Below are 14,005 nucleotides of genomic sequence, written 5' to 3' on the forward strand. Positions count from 1 at the left end.
ACACTGCAGCCTGTCCTCCCTGCGGACCCCAGAGCAGCACAGCTCCCTGCAGCCAGACCAGAATGTGATGAGCTCCCATGCCGTCCCACAGATGGGAAAAGAGGAGACTCAGCAGACCTGGGTCAAGCCACCCTTGTGCTGGTTTTGGTTGCTTGGGTTTCTTCTCTGCTGGGTTTTTTTGTTTTGTTTTGTTTTGTTTTGTTTTTTTGCTTTTGTGAAGGCTTGGGAGGGATTAAAGGGACTGGCATGGCACAGCCGTGCTGGAAACACAACCCGTAACACAGAGCGGGGCTCTCCCCACCCAGCCCAGCAGGCAGCCGTGCATCCACCAGGAGTCCAGCGCTGCCGGCTCTCAGGGGCCGTACAAGGGCCACGCGTGCCAGCAGAGGGTGCAGTGCCCTTGCAAGCTGCCTGCCGGGGGGGCACAGCTTTGGAGCATCCGTGGCTGGAGGGTCCAGCTCCCTTGTCCAACCCCACGCAGGTGGGATGATGGGCAGGCAGCAGCTTAGGAGGCTGGGTATGAAAAAATCAGTGCGGCTTTGACTCAAGAGCTGCACATGGGAGCAAAAGGCACAGGAACGCTGCCAGCAGCACCGCTTAGAGCAACGCTCCTTGGCTAAGCAAAATAGACAGTGCCCTACAGACATGAGATGCTTGTATCTGAGAATACACCCAAAGCCTTGTCATGGTGAAATGCTTTATTCTCACGTTAGAGAGGTGCCATTCAGCATGTTACTGCTATGGGAAGCGCTTCACTCCATCAGTTCTTCAAATTCCTCCCCCAGTGCTTACCCACAATGGAGGTGAAAGAGGGGATGATGGAAAAGAGCAAGGCAGCAGGTGCTTCACACCAGGGCTGTCATGGCCTTCCTAACCACAACCCTGACACAGGAGGAAACAACTCAGCAAGGGAAAAGAGAGTTTAACCCTCCCACGAGGTACATAATAATGCAACAAATTGAGCGGATCCCTCATCCTAACCACAGGGTGTTTGGAGACACCTGAACTCCTCCTCCAGAGCAAGCAGGGAGATGAGAATGGCAGTCAGGAGAAAGGCTAGGAAATCACCACACCAGGAGTAAAAAGTAAATTACATATAGGAAAAAAATAAAAATGAAGAGTAACTGGGGGGATAAAACAGAGCATGGCCCCCATGTGAGCCAAAATAAGCCTGACATCCCCATGCCACAGAGGAAGAGGGGCACAGCCCAGCCATGGAAGCGTCCCACATCCTTCGAGTCTGTGGTGTTGCATGACAAATATGAAGTGCTTAAAGTTGCCCCTGAATTTAAACCTGACCAACCCAAGGGATACTCACCCCTTAGCAAGGTCTCCAGAAACAAAAAGGCAACTGCCAGTAAGAGCCTTGGCAAGTTAATTAGCACATTGACAAGAGTTTGGCTGCTCCCACTGAAAGCTATGAACAGATTCTTCACTACTTTGCTTACCCATGTGAGGTTTGGTTTTTAGAGCATTAATTACTTTTTCAATCAGTTCTTTATAATGTATAATTTTTCCAACTTCTGCCTTTTCTTTTCATGTTGCTTTCCTCATTTTCAATGCTCCCCTGCTAACGTTTAACTCCTCATTCAGCCACACCAGTTTTCCTTTGGGGGTTTGGGCATTTTTTGATTTTGCATTTTGGTGTGTTTTTTTTTGTGGGTGGTGGGTTTGGTTGGTTGGTTGGGCTTTTTTGGTGGTGGTGGTTGTTGGTTTGGGTTTGTTTTGTTGGTTTGGTTTGGGTTTTTTTTTAACAGCCATTCTGCAGCCCTGTTTCTTCCCTGAGCATTTCCTTGGGGAGAACTGGAGCCTTTCTTGTATACCAAGCACAAGCACTCTGGGTTTCGGCCACAGCATAGCCCCAAGGACAATTATCTCAGGGCAAATAAGGACACATCCCAAGAGCAGCTTCAGCATACATGCGGACACTGGCTCTTCTGATGCCTACCAACGTATCTCCCACCGGACCTGCTCCAGGGACACCGGTGGTTGCCAGGCTTGGAGGCAAATGAAAAAGCTCAAGCAGACCCCTTAAATGAAACACCAAGAAAGTTTGAGGAAATAAATAGAAATCATTAGCTCTGCTTCCACCTAAGCAAACAAGGCTTACACTGCCAACAGAACAAGCCACGTTCCCTCCAGAGAAGTGACAAGCAGAGACGGGAGGATGCCAGAACATTTTGTTAAGGAAAGCTGATGAGGCTATGTGCTAACTAGAGCACTCACAGGATGCAAGGCGCCACGTACAAAGCATCTGACATCAGGGTGTCTGCCCATCTTCTAGCCTTTGGTCTCCCCCTCGCACTGAAAACAAACCTGCTGCATTTTTACATATAATCTGAATTACTGGTAAAAACACCACATTTGTCTGGTTTTGCTGTTTAATTGCCAGCCCTGCCTCCTGCAAAGGGCAAAAACCTACAGCAAGCCAACACATGGCTGGTTTTAAAAATACGGAGTTATTTTCTGATCCCATCGGTGGAAACCCACAGCTTGGGAATGGGTCATGACCAGAGCTGGGACCACAGAGCCAGCCAGCAGACCTATCTCCACCCCAGGTTTGCTTAGTAACATACAACTAGGGTGCATACCATTGCCTCTGAACCCCTCCAGCTGCAGATCAGCCTTTGCATGGGAATGAACCCAGGCTGCCACACAGCTCCCTGTTAACAGCCAGAGAGAAAATGTCTTTGCAGCTCTTTCATGACAATAATTAAAAAAAGCAAAGAGAAAACAGTATATCCACCTGCCCAACACCCCACACACCCCCTATGAGGTTTCCCACAGGTGACTCTGGCTGACGCTCACTATCCATATCCCTGGTTGCATGAGCAGGATGTGGTAAGAACATGGCATAGACCCACACAGGGCTCTGGGCAGTCCCCACTGCCCCTCTACTCACCCAACTTCTGCAGGAGCAGAGGATGTTACTGCAGAGCAATGCTACTCTTTGATACAGGAGAGCTGAGAAACAACTGCTGTTGTGACACATAGCCTTTCAAAACCAGAAAATGAAGTTTCTAGAGGCTCTTACCTCCCAAATTTCAGTCCAAAAGTAGTAACAGTCAGGAAATTTACTGTTTGCTCCTGCAGCAGAGAAGTCATCCAGATAAAACCATGGCCACAGGGCACCATGAGCAGCCAAACTGAATTAGAGAGTGGATATTTAGCTGTTAAAGCATTGGCACTTGTGCTTTCACCTGCATGGTGGCTGGGAGCAGCACACAGCTTCCAGCAGAACCCAGGGCACATCTAAGGACACAGAACACCCAGCTGTGCCAATGCACAGCCAGAGCTCACTCTGTCTAATGGGGATCTCATTAGAGGGATTGCACCCAGCATCCATCCATCCCCTCCCACACTGGTCTTAATCACAGCCAAACAGTGCAGCGAGCGTCTCTTGCCCCTTGGCAACATGGGCTGAAAAGGGACACAACCCAGAGCAGCATCCCAGCCCACAAACCACTGAGAACAGCATTTTCAAGACATCTGCACGAGAGGACAAGTGATGGAAGAGGAGACACACACAGGTCCTCTGCAGCATCCTCGAGAGACAACCACACACTGACAAGTGACTCAACCCCATTATCTCAACCCAAACCACATACCACAACCGAGGCACACAGCTTCTGCAGGCAGGAGACCCTGGACTCCCACACCATACTTCATTTTTAACTTCTAGTAGCTGCTTAACTAATAAAGAGCTGCAGTGAGAAGCAGGCTCCCAGCAGCATGGCTGACCTGCAAAGAGGAAATTCCTTTTAGGGGTCTTCTCAGTGTATGTGTTTTGTTACAATGGCAGCAATCAAGTCTTTAGCCAAGTAACTATGTATTACCATAATAACTACACTGAGCACTTAAGACTCAGGGTGAGCTCTTTTCTTCCATTATCTGAATAACCCTCACCAAACCCCCAGAGATAAAGCAGAAAGGCTTAATGCTGTGCTGGCTTGTGGGGACTGCTCTTCCCCAGGAAGCACAATGGTCCAGCACCAGTGCTGAGCTCCAGCACTGCCACAAGCCCCAGCTGAGCAGGGAGGCAGAAACCCCTTCCTGGAGAGGACACAAGGCCTCAGCCCAGGATGGACAAACACTGGCTGTGGTGAATGCAACAAGCAGCAAAGCTGCCAGTCCTCTGACCACGGTCCATCAGCCCAGCAGCCTTCCCTGGGGATTTGCGGGATGATTTCAACAGCAGCATCGAGTAAGAAGCTGCTCTGATGCTGCTACTTCCCCTTGTGAGCAGGTGTCCCTCCTCTCTCCTGAATGAGCAAGGAGAGAGCACATCAGGGACAAGAGCAAACCCTCAGGAAGATGTGTATATATAGGAGAGCATCTAGGATGCTGCCCTCAAGCATCCTGGGGACAACCTGAGTCAGGCAGCATTTCTATGTTTCACCAGCCCATAGGGGACATTTCTTCCCTAAGCTTGGATGATGTCCCTGGGAACTCAATGCTCAGATATCTCAGCCCCAATCCATCCTGGCGCATAAGGATGCTTCTAATCTGTCCCTTGCCACTCCTTCCCTCTGGCTCACTAATTTGCCTGTCCCAGGCCAGAGAGTCCACTTGATTTTCAGGACAATCAAATGCTATCTGCTTTTCTCTTCTGAGCTGTGCTTACCCCAAGCTGCTAATTATTAGTCCCTGCTCCAGGGTAGAAGGAGAGCTCATGCAGTGCAGCTAAGCAGAGCACAAAACCTCAGAGTGCCAGGAAAAAATTCAGCGTGGGGCCCCTCCAAACAGAGACAGATGGGCTGCAAAAGTGCCTGATTCATCCTCGTGGCCTTTTCCTCTCCCACCACGTGCACTTCCCCTCACAGCAGCATGGATGCTGTGGTGAGTGAGCACCACTCAAACCAGCTCCGGATCCCCCTAGTTCTCCAGCTCCTTCAACTTGCAGCAAATGTAGCAGCTTGGTTTGTGCAGCAGCGTGGCTGCAGGAGCCAGCTGGTGAGGGTGAGCTATTTTAAGTCGAGTCATTTATTACTGGGGGAAAGTTTGTTGGATTAAACCCTCTCCCATTGTCCCTGTCACCGGCAGGTTTGCTGTGGCTTTGCTGGGAAGAGCTGCTCCCAGCAGCCCCAGTACTTGCTTAGTAGCCAGCAAGAGCCAGAGCTGCATCCTGTGCTTGGGAGCTTTGTATGACACCAGCAATGGAGAGACTTAAGTGTCGTGGTTTAAACCCAGTCAGGTAATTCGTTCGCTCACTTCCCCCCCTTTTCTTGCCCTCCCCCTGCTCTCGGAGGGACGGAGAGGAGAATCGAAAAGAATGCAACTCCCACGGGTTGAGATAAGAACAGTTTAGTAACTAAGGTATAACACAAATCACTACTGCTACCACCAATGATAATAATGATAAAGGAAATAACAAGGGAAGAGAATACATCATCTCACCACCAGCCGACCGATAACTCGCCCCCCCAGCCCGACCAAGCTCTGACCGATACCTCCTCCAACCCTGCAGTCTCCCAGCCCTTCCGGCTAACTCCCAGTTACATCCTGGGCATGACGTGCTGTGGTATGGAATACTTCTTTGGTCAGTTTGGGTCAGGTGTCCTGTCTCTGCTTCCTCCCGGCTTCCCCTCCTCCCTGGCAGAGCATGAGGCTCACAAAGTCCTTGGCCAAACCTAAACATCACTATCAGCTCTGTTCCCAAGCTGAAAGTCAAAACACTGCACTGCACCAGCTACCAAGGAGGAGAAAAATGACTGCTACTGCCGAACCCAGGACATTATCCACCCCTTATTCCATACCATTCACGTCATGCTCAGATCCCACATTTTCAGTATACCATCACTCTTATCTCAGTGCATGGACCAGTCCCTATAAAGCTGCTGAGTCCATCTGGTCCATGATGTCAGGCTCCATCTCTTGTAACAGTCTTCCAGAGCAGGAGAGACTGTGTGCAGTGTTCACACTCGTGAATAACCTGGGCAATAGTGTCCATTGCTAAGTCCACCCCTCGATCATGAGTCCATCTCTGTGTTGCATCTCTGCTCTGATGGCCTGAAGTGCATTGGGCCCACCAGGCTCAAAATAATTCACTGTCCCCTTCAGCAGTTTCTGCAGCTTGTTGCTGGGGACTCCATACAGCTGCCTTCCATCTCCGATGCTTCCAAAGCACTGGAGGGGCCCAGTGGACTAGATACTTGCCCATACTGTCCCACACACCCTGCCACTCATGACTGTCCAGCCTTGGGGAAAACCTCTTGGTCCCCCTATATCCTCGTCTAACCCCAGACAAGACCCAAACCTGACTCTGCTTAACTTTTGAGATCAGACAAAATGGTGGTGGGTAGAACACAGTCTGTGTGAGTGCCAACATGCTGATCCCCATCACAATCAGCAGGCAGGTCCCAAGGATACCCAAAGGCCATTCAAAACCTTCAGAACTCTCAAACGATGCTGCTATACTTGTCACTGGGGCTGGTGCAGCTGCTGTGCTTGTCACTGGGGCTGGTGCAGCTGCTGTGCTTGTCACTGGGGCTGGTGTAGCTGCTGTGCTTGTCACTGGGGCTGGTGTAGCTGCTGTGCTTGCCGGCTCTCCCACCGCCAGCTTCTCTTTTCCTGAGTCCAGCTCTTCCTCGCTGGGAAATGCTGCGTGGTCTCCTGCATCCTCCTGGGGTTCGGCGGGCGGCTTCCGGGAAATGCCATCGGCCGTCGCGGGGCTGGGCTCGGCCGCAAGCCTCGGCTCCGCCGCGGGGCTCGGCTCTTCCGCGGGGCTCGGCTCCTCCGCCGCCTTTTCCCGCTGCTCGGCAGCCGCCTTCCGCTCCTCGACCGCCCCGACCTCCTCCACCGGCAGCCGTCCCCTCGCGGCCTCCGGCCCCGCTCCCGCCGCCGCTTGGTCCCCGGGGCCGCTCTCCCGGGCCGCTTCGGCTGCCGCCGGCTCCCGGGGCCGCTCCCCCTCGGCTCCCCGCAGCCTCACGAAGATGGAGAGTAGGGCGAGGGCCAGGCCGGTGCAGAGCAGCCGGACGGCCAGGTACAAGTCCACGGCCACGTCCGTCCCGCCCTGCTGCTGGAGCCCGCCCGTATTACAAGCCATTGCCATAAAGCACAGTGAGACAAGAACCTTAGCCCAGGCCCCATACTTGATAAACACTAACACAGCAAATACCGGCTCTACGTAAGTTACAACATTCTGAAGCTGTGAGATCAAGCGAAAGAACTCTGAGAGCCAATAAATCAGCATTGTGACAAGTGACTATTAATCCAGTCAAATCTGTCGTTATCTCAACCCTTCGTGCCCCACGTTGGGCGCCAAAAAGAACTGTCGTGGTTTAAACCCAGTCAGGTAATTCGTTCGCTCACTTCCCCCCCTTTTCTTGCCCTCCCCCTGCTCTCGGAGGGACGGAGAGGAGAATCGAAAAGAATGCAACTCCCACGGGTTGAGATAAGAACAGTTTAGTAACTAAGGTATAACACAAATCACGCTACCACCAATGATAATAATGATAAAGGAAATAACAAGGGAAGAGAATACATCATCTCACCACCAGCCGACCGATAACTCGCCCCCCCCAGCCCGACCAAGCTCTGACCGATACCTCCTCCAACCCTGCAGTCTCCCAGCCCTTCAGCTAACTCCCAGTTACATCCTGGGCATGACGTGCTGTGGTATGGAATACTTCTTTGGTCAGTTTGGGTCAGGTGTCCTGTCTCTGCTTCCTCCCGGCTTCCCCTCCTCCCTGGCAGAGCATGAGGCTCACAAAGTCCTTGGCCAAACCTAAACATCACTATCAGCTCTGTTCCCAAGCTGAAAGTCAAAACACTGCACTGCACCAGCTACCAAGGAGGAGAAAAATGACTGCTACTGCCGAACCCAGGACACTTAAGCAAGGTAAGAAAGAAAATAAAAGAGACATTTACAGACAAAGGCTCCTTGCACAGACCTATTCCTACCTCAGCAACAAGTGCAGGTGGAAGGGTCAGGTCAGACATCCCAGTAAAGAAGAGTGGGGGGAAGGCAGCATTGCACATGGCCTTCCAGTCTGTCTGGGGCACTCATAGCGCAATCAAAGAAATGCCACTTGGCTCATTTCTCAGAAAACACTCATTTCTCATCTCCCATTCACATGCAATGAACAATTTTTTGGGCCTTCACTGTGTCAAGACACTACAACGAAGACCCCTGGAACTACTGCAAAGATCAAATGGAGAAAAGAGCACAGCTCCAAATAATACCCAAGGGCTGTTTGAGGCCAGGGAGATGCCTCAGCTCTAGACATCACTCAACCTTTTGTCTGGGAAACAGCTTTTGTTCTGCCACACCAGGGATTTCACACTGAGATGATGCTCCAGCGGTGAGCAAGCTTCCCAGGCCTGAGAACTGCTTCTGCTCTCCAGGAAAAGCCACACAGAGCCTGGATGGGCCAGGCTGCTGCTCAAATCCCATCCCAATTAGGAGGCATCTCAAAGGCCAGCAAGCCCAAGGAGGGTGCGAGGGCTCCCCCTGTGCAAGCAATAGGATAGCACAGCCCGAGGTACAGGAGCCCTCCTGCAGAGCCCCACTCCCAGGGGAACCAGCTTTAAGAATACCAAAACATGAAATAATCCCATCTCTCCTTTAAGAGCAAATGTTAAACAACCCCACTATTATTTATATAAATGTACATCAAAGAAATCAGCCCTCCATCTCCAGCAGAGAGGCAGGAGAGCCAGAGACTGCCAGAGGAGCAGGACCTGGCCCAGGTGCTGGCTGCAGGCAGCAAGCTCAACCCCAAGGATGCTTTCAGGGCAAGGTCAGGGACAGGCAAAATGCTGCTGGGGTAGCAGTGAGAGACAGGGCTCTGGCTGGCCTGACATTTCACTGATAGGGTGGCTCCAGGCATGGGCAGCAAGGTGTCCAAGTGACTGGGAATGCCCATCCTGACAAACCACCCAACCCCCAGATTTCTTCCAGCATCACCTTTGAGATGGTCTCATATCTTCACCTCTTCCTGTGCCCCTCAGTACCAAACAGGCAGATGTTTCTGGATCTCAAGGCAAGGTACCCCTTATCTCACACCCTTCATGCCTTTAACATGTCACCCTTGATATCAGACCTTCACCAGCACTTACCCACACTGGCATCCCAGCTCCCCGGAGGGCAGAGGAAATGAACACAGGCAGATCTGAGGACATGTGTGCCATTGGCTGTGGGCAGAGATGGGGAATGTGGGACAATGCCCAACACAGCTCAGCATCTCCCTCCCTTGCACAGCGTTTCCTTCCCTTCCACCCAGCAGGGCCAAGGAGAGAGGTACCACCTTGGTGGGCAACTGCTGGGCATTGGCTCACCTAGCACAGCACTGCTGCTCTGCAAACAGCCAGGACCAAATCTGGCAATAGAAATAACTGGGGACAGGAAAGCAAGCTGTGATCTGCACAACAGCAGTGTCTAGAAGCAAGTAGTGCTTGAAGCTATACAACATACACATAGCCAAAGAGCGTGCCCTTAAGAGTTTGCTTTCCAAAGAAGGGCAGAGACAGGACTTCCTAAGATAATTTCCAGCTGCAATCACTGGGCCACCCTCCAGGAATATAACTCTGCTCCAGCACAACTGTGCAAGCAGTCACGCTTCGAAGCTGCCCTCCTCTCTCCGGCTCCCACCACAAGGAGGTTTTCCTCCAGAAGGCACAGTGTTCCCCCTGGGTTGCCTATCGTTCCTGCAGTGCAGAACAGAGAGACAGCACCAACATAAAGTACATGTATGGAACTGTGCCCTCACTCAGCCACAGACATGGGGAGAGCAGTGCCTCCACATCCCAGCCCACCATTCTCTGGATAGCTGGTGAGCCAAGAGCAGCACACACAGGTAGTCACAGACAAAGCAACACCATCCCCAAGGACAGCCTGAATTTATGCTTTAATTAGCACGCAGCAGCAGATCTGGCTCTGCACATGGCACCCAGCTGCTCCAGCACCCAAAGCTGTGGAAAGCTGTGCTGCTCAGCCCTGTAACTCAGCCTCAGCTAGCTTGTTTCAAAGAGGACAACTGATCCCAAGTGACATCAGGGTTTGCCATCTTTCCCCATCACTCTCAGCAGCTGCAAGAATTGCCAATGTATAGAGAGGAGCAAGAGCTCCCAGCACCAGCCAGGGTGTGTTGGAGTTGCTGTGCAACAGAGAAAGAAAATGCTTTTAAAAATAAATAGACCGGTCTCTGGGAAACACTGCTGGCAACCAGTCCTTGCTCCTTGCTCCAGAGCACCTGAAATGAGGCAGCACACAGGAAGAGGCTGAGAACAAGGTACTGCTTTTGATGCAGGAAATCAGAAACCCAGGTCAGCTTGAAACCGTGGATGCAAAGAGGATTAAATATAAATACAGAAGGAAAAACAGGGAGACATGAAACATCCAGGCCTCCTGAGCACTACCCCAGGAAAAGTTTGTTCCTCAGTACTGAGGCGGGCTGAACACATGTGATCCCAAGATGGACACTGATCCTGGGAGCTGCTTGGTCTGGGCTGCTGGGTTGTGGGTCTGAATGGCACCCAATGCCTTCCAGGCATTGCCAGCACACACCCTGATTCTGGCTTCATGCTACAGCTTATAGCTTCTCCAAAAATGTCTGGCTTAGCCAGGTACTGCCTGCTGGAATGGAGCAGGAAGCACACACACATGCCTCAAACTGCAACATTCCAGGCTCATCTCCCAGGATAGCCTTCTGGGCTTTCTCCTTGCATTTCACCCCACACTGGACCCAGCAGCAGCTCCTTCAGACTGCCCTTCTTCTCTCCAGTCAGAAAACTTAACAAAAATAACAAAATTCTTGTTTAACCTGGCAAAGCCAGGGAGAAGTTCTCATTTCCAACGGTGCCTTTGCTAAGGTGACTCACAAACCACAATGTGTGTCATTACTTAATAGACCCGCAAAGGCAATTATACGATCATGCAAACATCAGATTCCTGGCACAAGGAGTCACAGCACCCCTGAGAGGTTAAAACAAAGGGATGCTTTAAAGGTGAGCGATGGTGGAGTTTATTCTTCTTTGACTTTGTTCTCATTACGTGCGAAGACTCACTGAAAAGGTATTATTGTTTGTGGGGGGAAAAAAAAAAGAAAGAAAGAAAGAAAAAAGACAGCCTCTTGCACAAACTGCACGGTGAAGAAGGGAAGGGAATAGAGAATAAGTATGTCCTGCTGTGCTGAAGACTTGGGGAAGAAATTCTGCCAAGCATCCTCTGCTGCAAGGTCCTCACCAGCTTCAGCCACAAGCACAAGGGCAAGGCACAGCCCATATCACTGGATAAATGGAGCAAGACCCTCGTGATTCAATCTCAGAGGAGGAAAGGCAAGTTTTCTTTTTGCTCCTTCACTCATGGCTTCTATAACCCTGTTTACCTTGCACATTGTGAAGACCCAAGCAGATTTGCATTTTACCTTACCCTGGCTTGAGCCAGGTCAGGATAAACAGACCATAAAAACATGTTTCTTTCTTGTCAACATAAAAGATACAGAAATCAGGCCTTGTGGATCCCCCAACCTGCTTCCTTCTGGGTAGGAGAGCATGTCCTATACATGGCTGCTCAGCAGTAAAAAGCTGGACCAGCCCCTGTGCTTCCTCATCCTCACCTGTCCCTGCCACGCTCAGCCACTCTAAGCTGACCAACACACACAGAGTTCATCCCCTGAGCCGTTTCTCATCAGTCACTTACAGTATGGGAGATGGAAGGAAAACAAACAAATGTTTATGGGGAGCTAAAAAGACCATTTCAGCAATCCTGCTTTTTCACAACCAGGACTAATACCAAGGATTCAGCAAGCATCCAGTCTTCACCTCCCACCAAATTTACACATGCCTGGTCCTAGGGGCCCCTCTCTTCCTCAGGGAACACCACCAAATCCCTTGGGAAAGCCTGGGTGCTTCCTTCCAGCTCCTAAAGGCAGCCATGCTCCCAGACCCAGCTGGGCACCATGGGCAAGCCAGCCTGGGCACAAACAAGCCCAGCCGTTTCACTAGGGTGCCAAGTGAAAGGTTAGGGCTTCTGGAAACCATCTGGGCAAGAGGACAGGCACAGGGCATGGCATTTTTAGGCATTGCTCTTTCAGATACATGCAGCTGGACCGAAGCCACCATCAGTGGCCTCCTCTCCCTCCAGCAGTGCAACTTTGTCCCCTACTCCTGGTGCAAATTCCTTCCCCAGACCCCAGCAACAGTGGTGCTTAGCACCCACACTGTCTGCCTCGCTTTGTTAACGCCAGCAATTCAGCACCTCCCTTTGGCCCAAAGCCACCACCACATCATCGGGCTCCCTCTCCTCCTCGAAATGTTTCTTCTTTCAGCGAGAGCTCATCCAGCTCTGCTTTCCCTTCTTTTATCAGTTTGCTACAATTGCTGGCATTGAGCTGTTAATACTGCGATTGCCTCCTTTACCTCTTTATTTGTGGCATTATTTCATCCTTGCCGTTTCATCCCTCTGAAGCATATTACTCAGAATAATTTATACCAAAGCAACCTTCCTGCCAGATAGCTGCTTTGTGGGACCTTAAGCACACTGAAAATGAGCTCAAAATAAGGATGAGATTAATTCACGGAAGAGAGAATGGCAGGTAAACCCAGGAATAACAGCCCAGCTGCAGTCTCCAAGCTCTGTGGTACCAGTAGCCAGAGCCTCAGAAGATATAGCAGGGAAAGAATGATGTACATCTGATTTCTTACGCTGTTCCTTGTATTTCTTAAGATGCACACCAGGCCAGCTCAGCATCTCCACAGTCCTCAGTGAGCAGTCAGACCAGGCACAAAGCTAGAAGGAACTTTGCTCTGACCCAAACTGACTGCTTCACTTGTCAGCCCCATCTCTCTCCACTGAAACGATGCCTGAGAGCTGAATTAGCTCATAATTCTATCCTCAAATTGGCCCTTTTACAGCAGCGTGTGTGCTTGGAGCTTGGACTTTACCATATTTGCAAACATCAGGGATCACATTGCGATAGCATGCGAGCGGCTGCTAATCGGTGGCCCTCCATCCATCACTCTCTGTCTCCAGGAAGGCAGACAAGGCTCTTCCACAGGCGGCACACAACATTTTTTACACTAGAAAACTGCCATCTGTAATTTCTGTAGACATCTCAAGGATGGCTGAGGACCGGCAGTGCGAGACTGCCGGCGTATGTCACACAGCACACAGCCACCCAGGGGCTTCTCCTCCGGCATGGCATGGCCATCCGGCACTGCTGTGGAATTCAGTACTGTCCCCCCTCACCATCACTCCTCATGCATGCTCATGCTGGACACCAGCGGGGACCATTTGCTTTCAGAACCTTGGCAACTCGGAAATGGGCAAAGCTATTTCTGGCAGTGTCACTCCCCCTCTCTCCTCTTGCCCACTCGCTCCTTCCTAAATAGCTTAATGCCATTGAATTTCCCATGCCAGCCATCCACCATCTGCTGGCAGGCTTCAGAGCACCAGCAAGATGTTCCAGCAAGCTGGGGCAATCCAAGAAACCATCCTTCATGGTTTCCAGCCCCATACCTCCATTCTTCCAACTGGCACGCGAAATTCACCCCTCCAAGCAGGGTATCACACTGACACATTTACCCTTCCCAGGCTGGAGCTGATGCATGACTCCCATATAACATCTAGGGTTTAAAACAGGTTTAACCCTTGTTTGTGTGTTAGCCACCAACAGAACCACTTGTGAGGTCTCCAGCCTTCCTCCAGTGCCTGTTGGTCTGTTTGTGGCTGTATTAAAACCCCATCATGCTACACACAAGGCACAGAGAAAGAAGGAAGCTACATGTCCAGCACTGAGCACCCTCAAGCCAAAACCACTCTTACACATGGGCCATCCCCTTCACCAGCAAAGCAAAGACCAGAGCATTCACCCCACATGAGCCACCTCCCAGGCACACCCCTCACACCTTCAGGACATCTCCCCAGCCTTGTGCACACAGGCCACATTTTGCTCTGTGCAAGACAAGCCGCTCACCAGGGATACGCATCTGCAGTGCTCCCAGTATTCACCCTTCCTGTGCCTCCCAAGCTACTCTGTGTCACCCAACACTGACTGCAAGTCAG

The 14,005-nt window shown here is 51.2% G+C and overlaps 1 protein-coding gene across 1 annotated transcript in view; it reads right to left on the reverse strand.

The window, feature by feature from the left end:
* The window catches only part of CACNA1E (calcium voltage-gated channel subunit alpha1 E), a 141,469-nt gene that overhangs the window by 114,673 nt on the left and 12,791 nt on the right, over window positions 1-14,005 (reverse strand). The gene's annotated exons all lie outside the window — the stretch shown is intronic.

This window comes from Pezoporus occidentalis, unplaced genomic scaffold, assembly GCF_034315485.1.
Source record: "Pezoporus occidentalis ecotype Australia unplaced genomic scaffold, CSIRO_AGI_Poc_V1 ctg76, whole genome shotgun sequence".
Classification (NCBI taxonomy): Eukaryota; Metazoa; Chordata; class Aves; order Psittaciformes; family Psittacidae; genus Pezoporus; species Pezoporus occidentalis.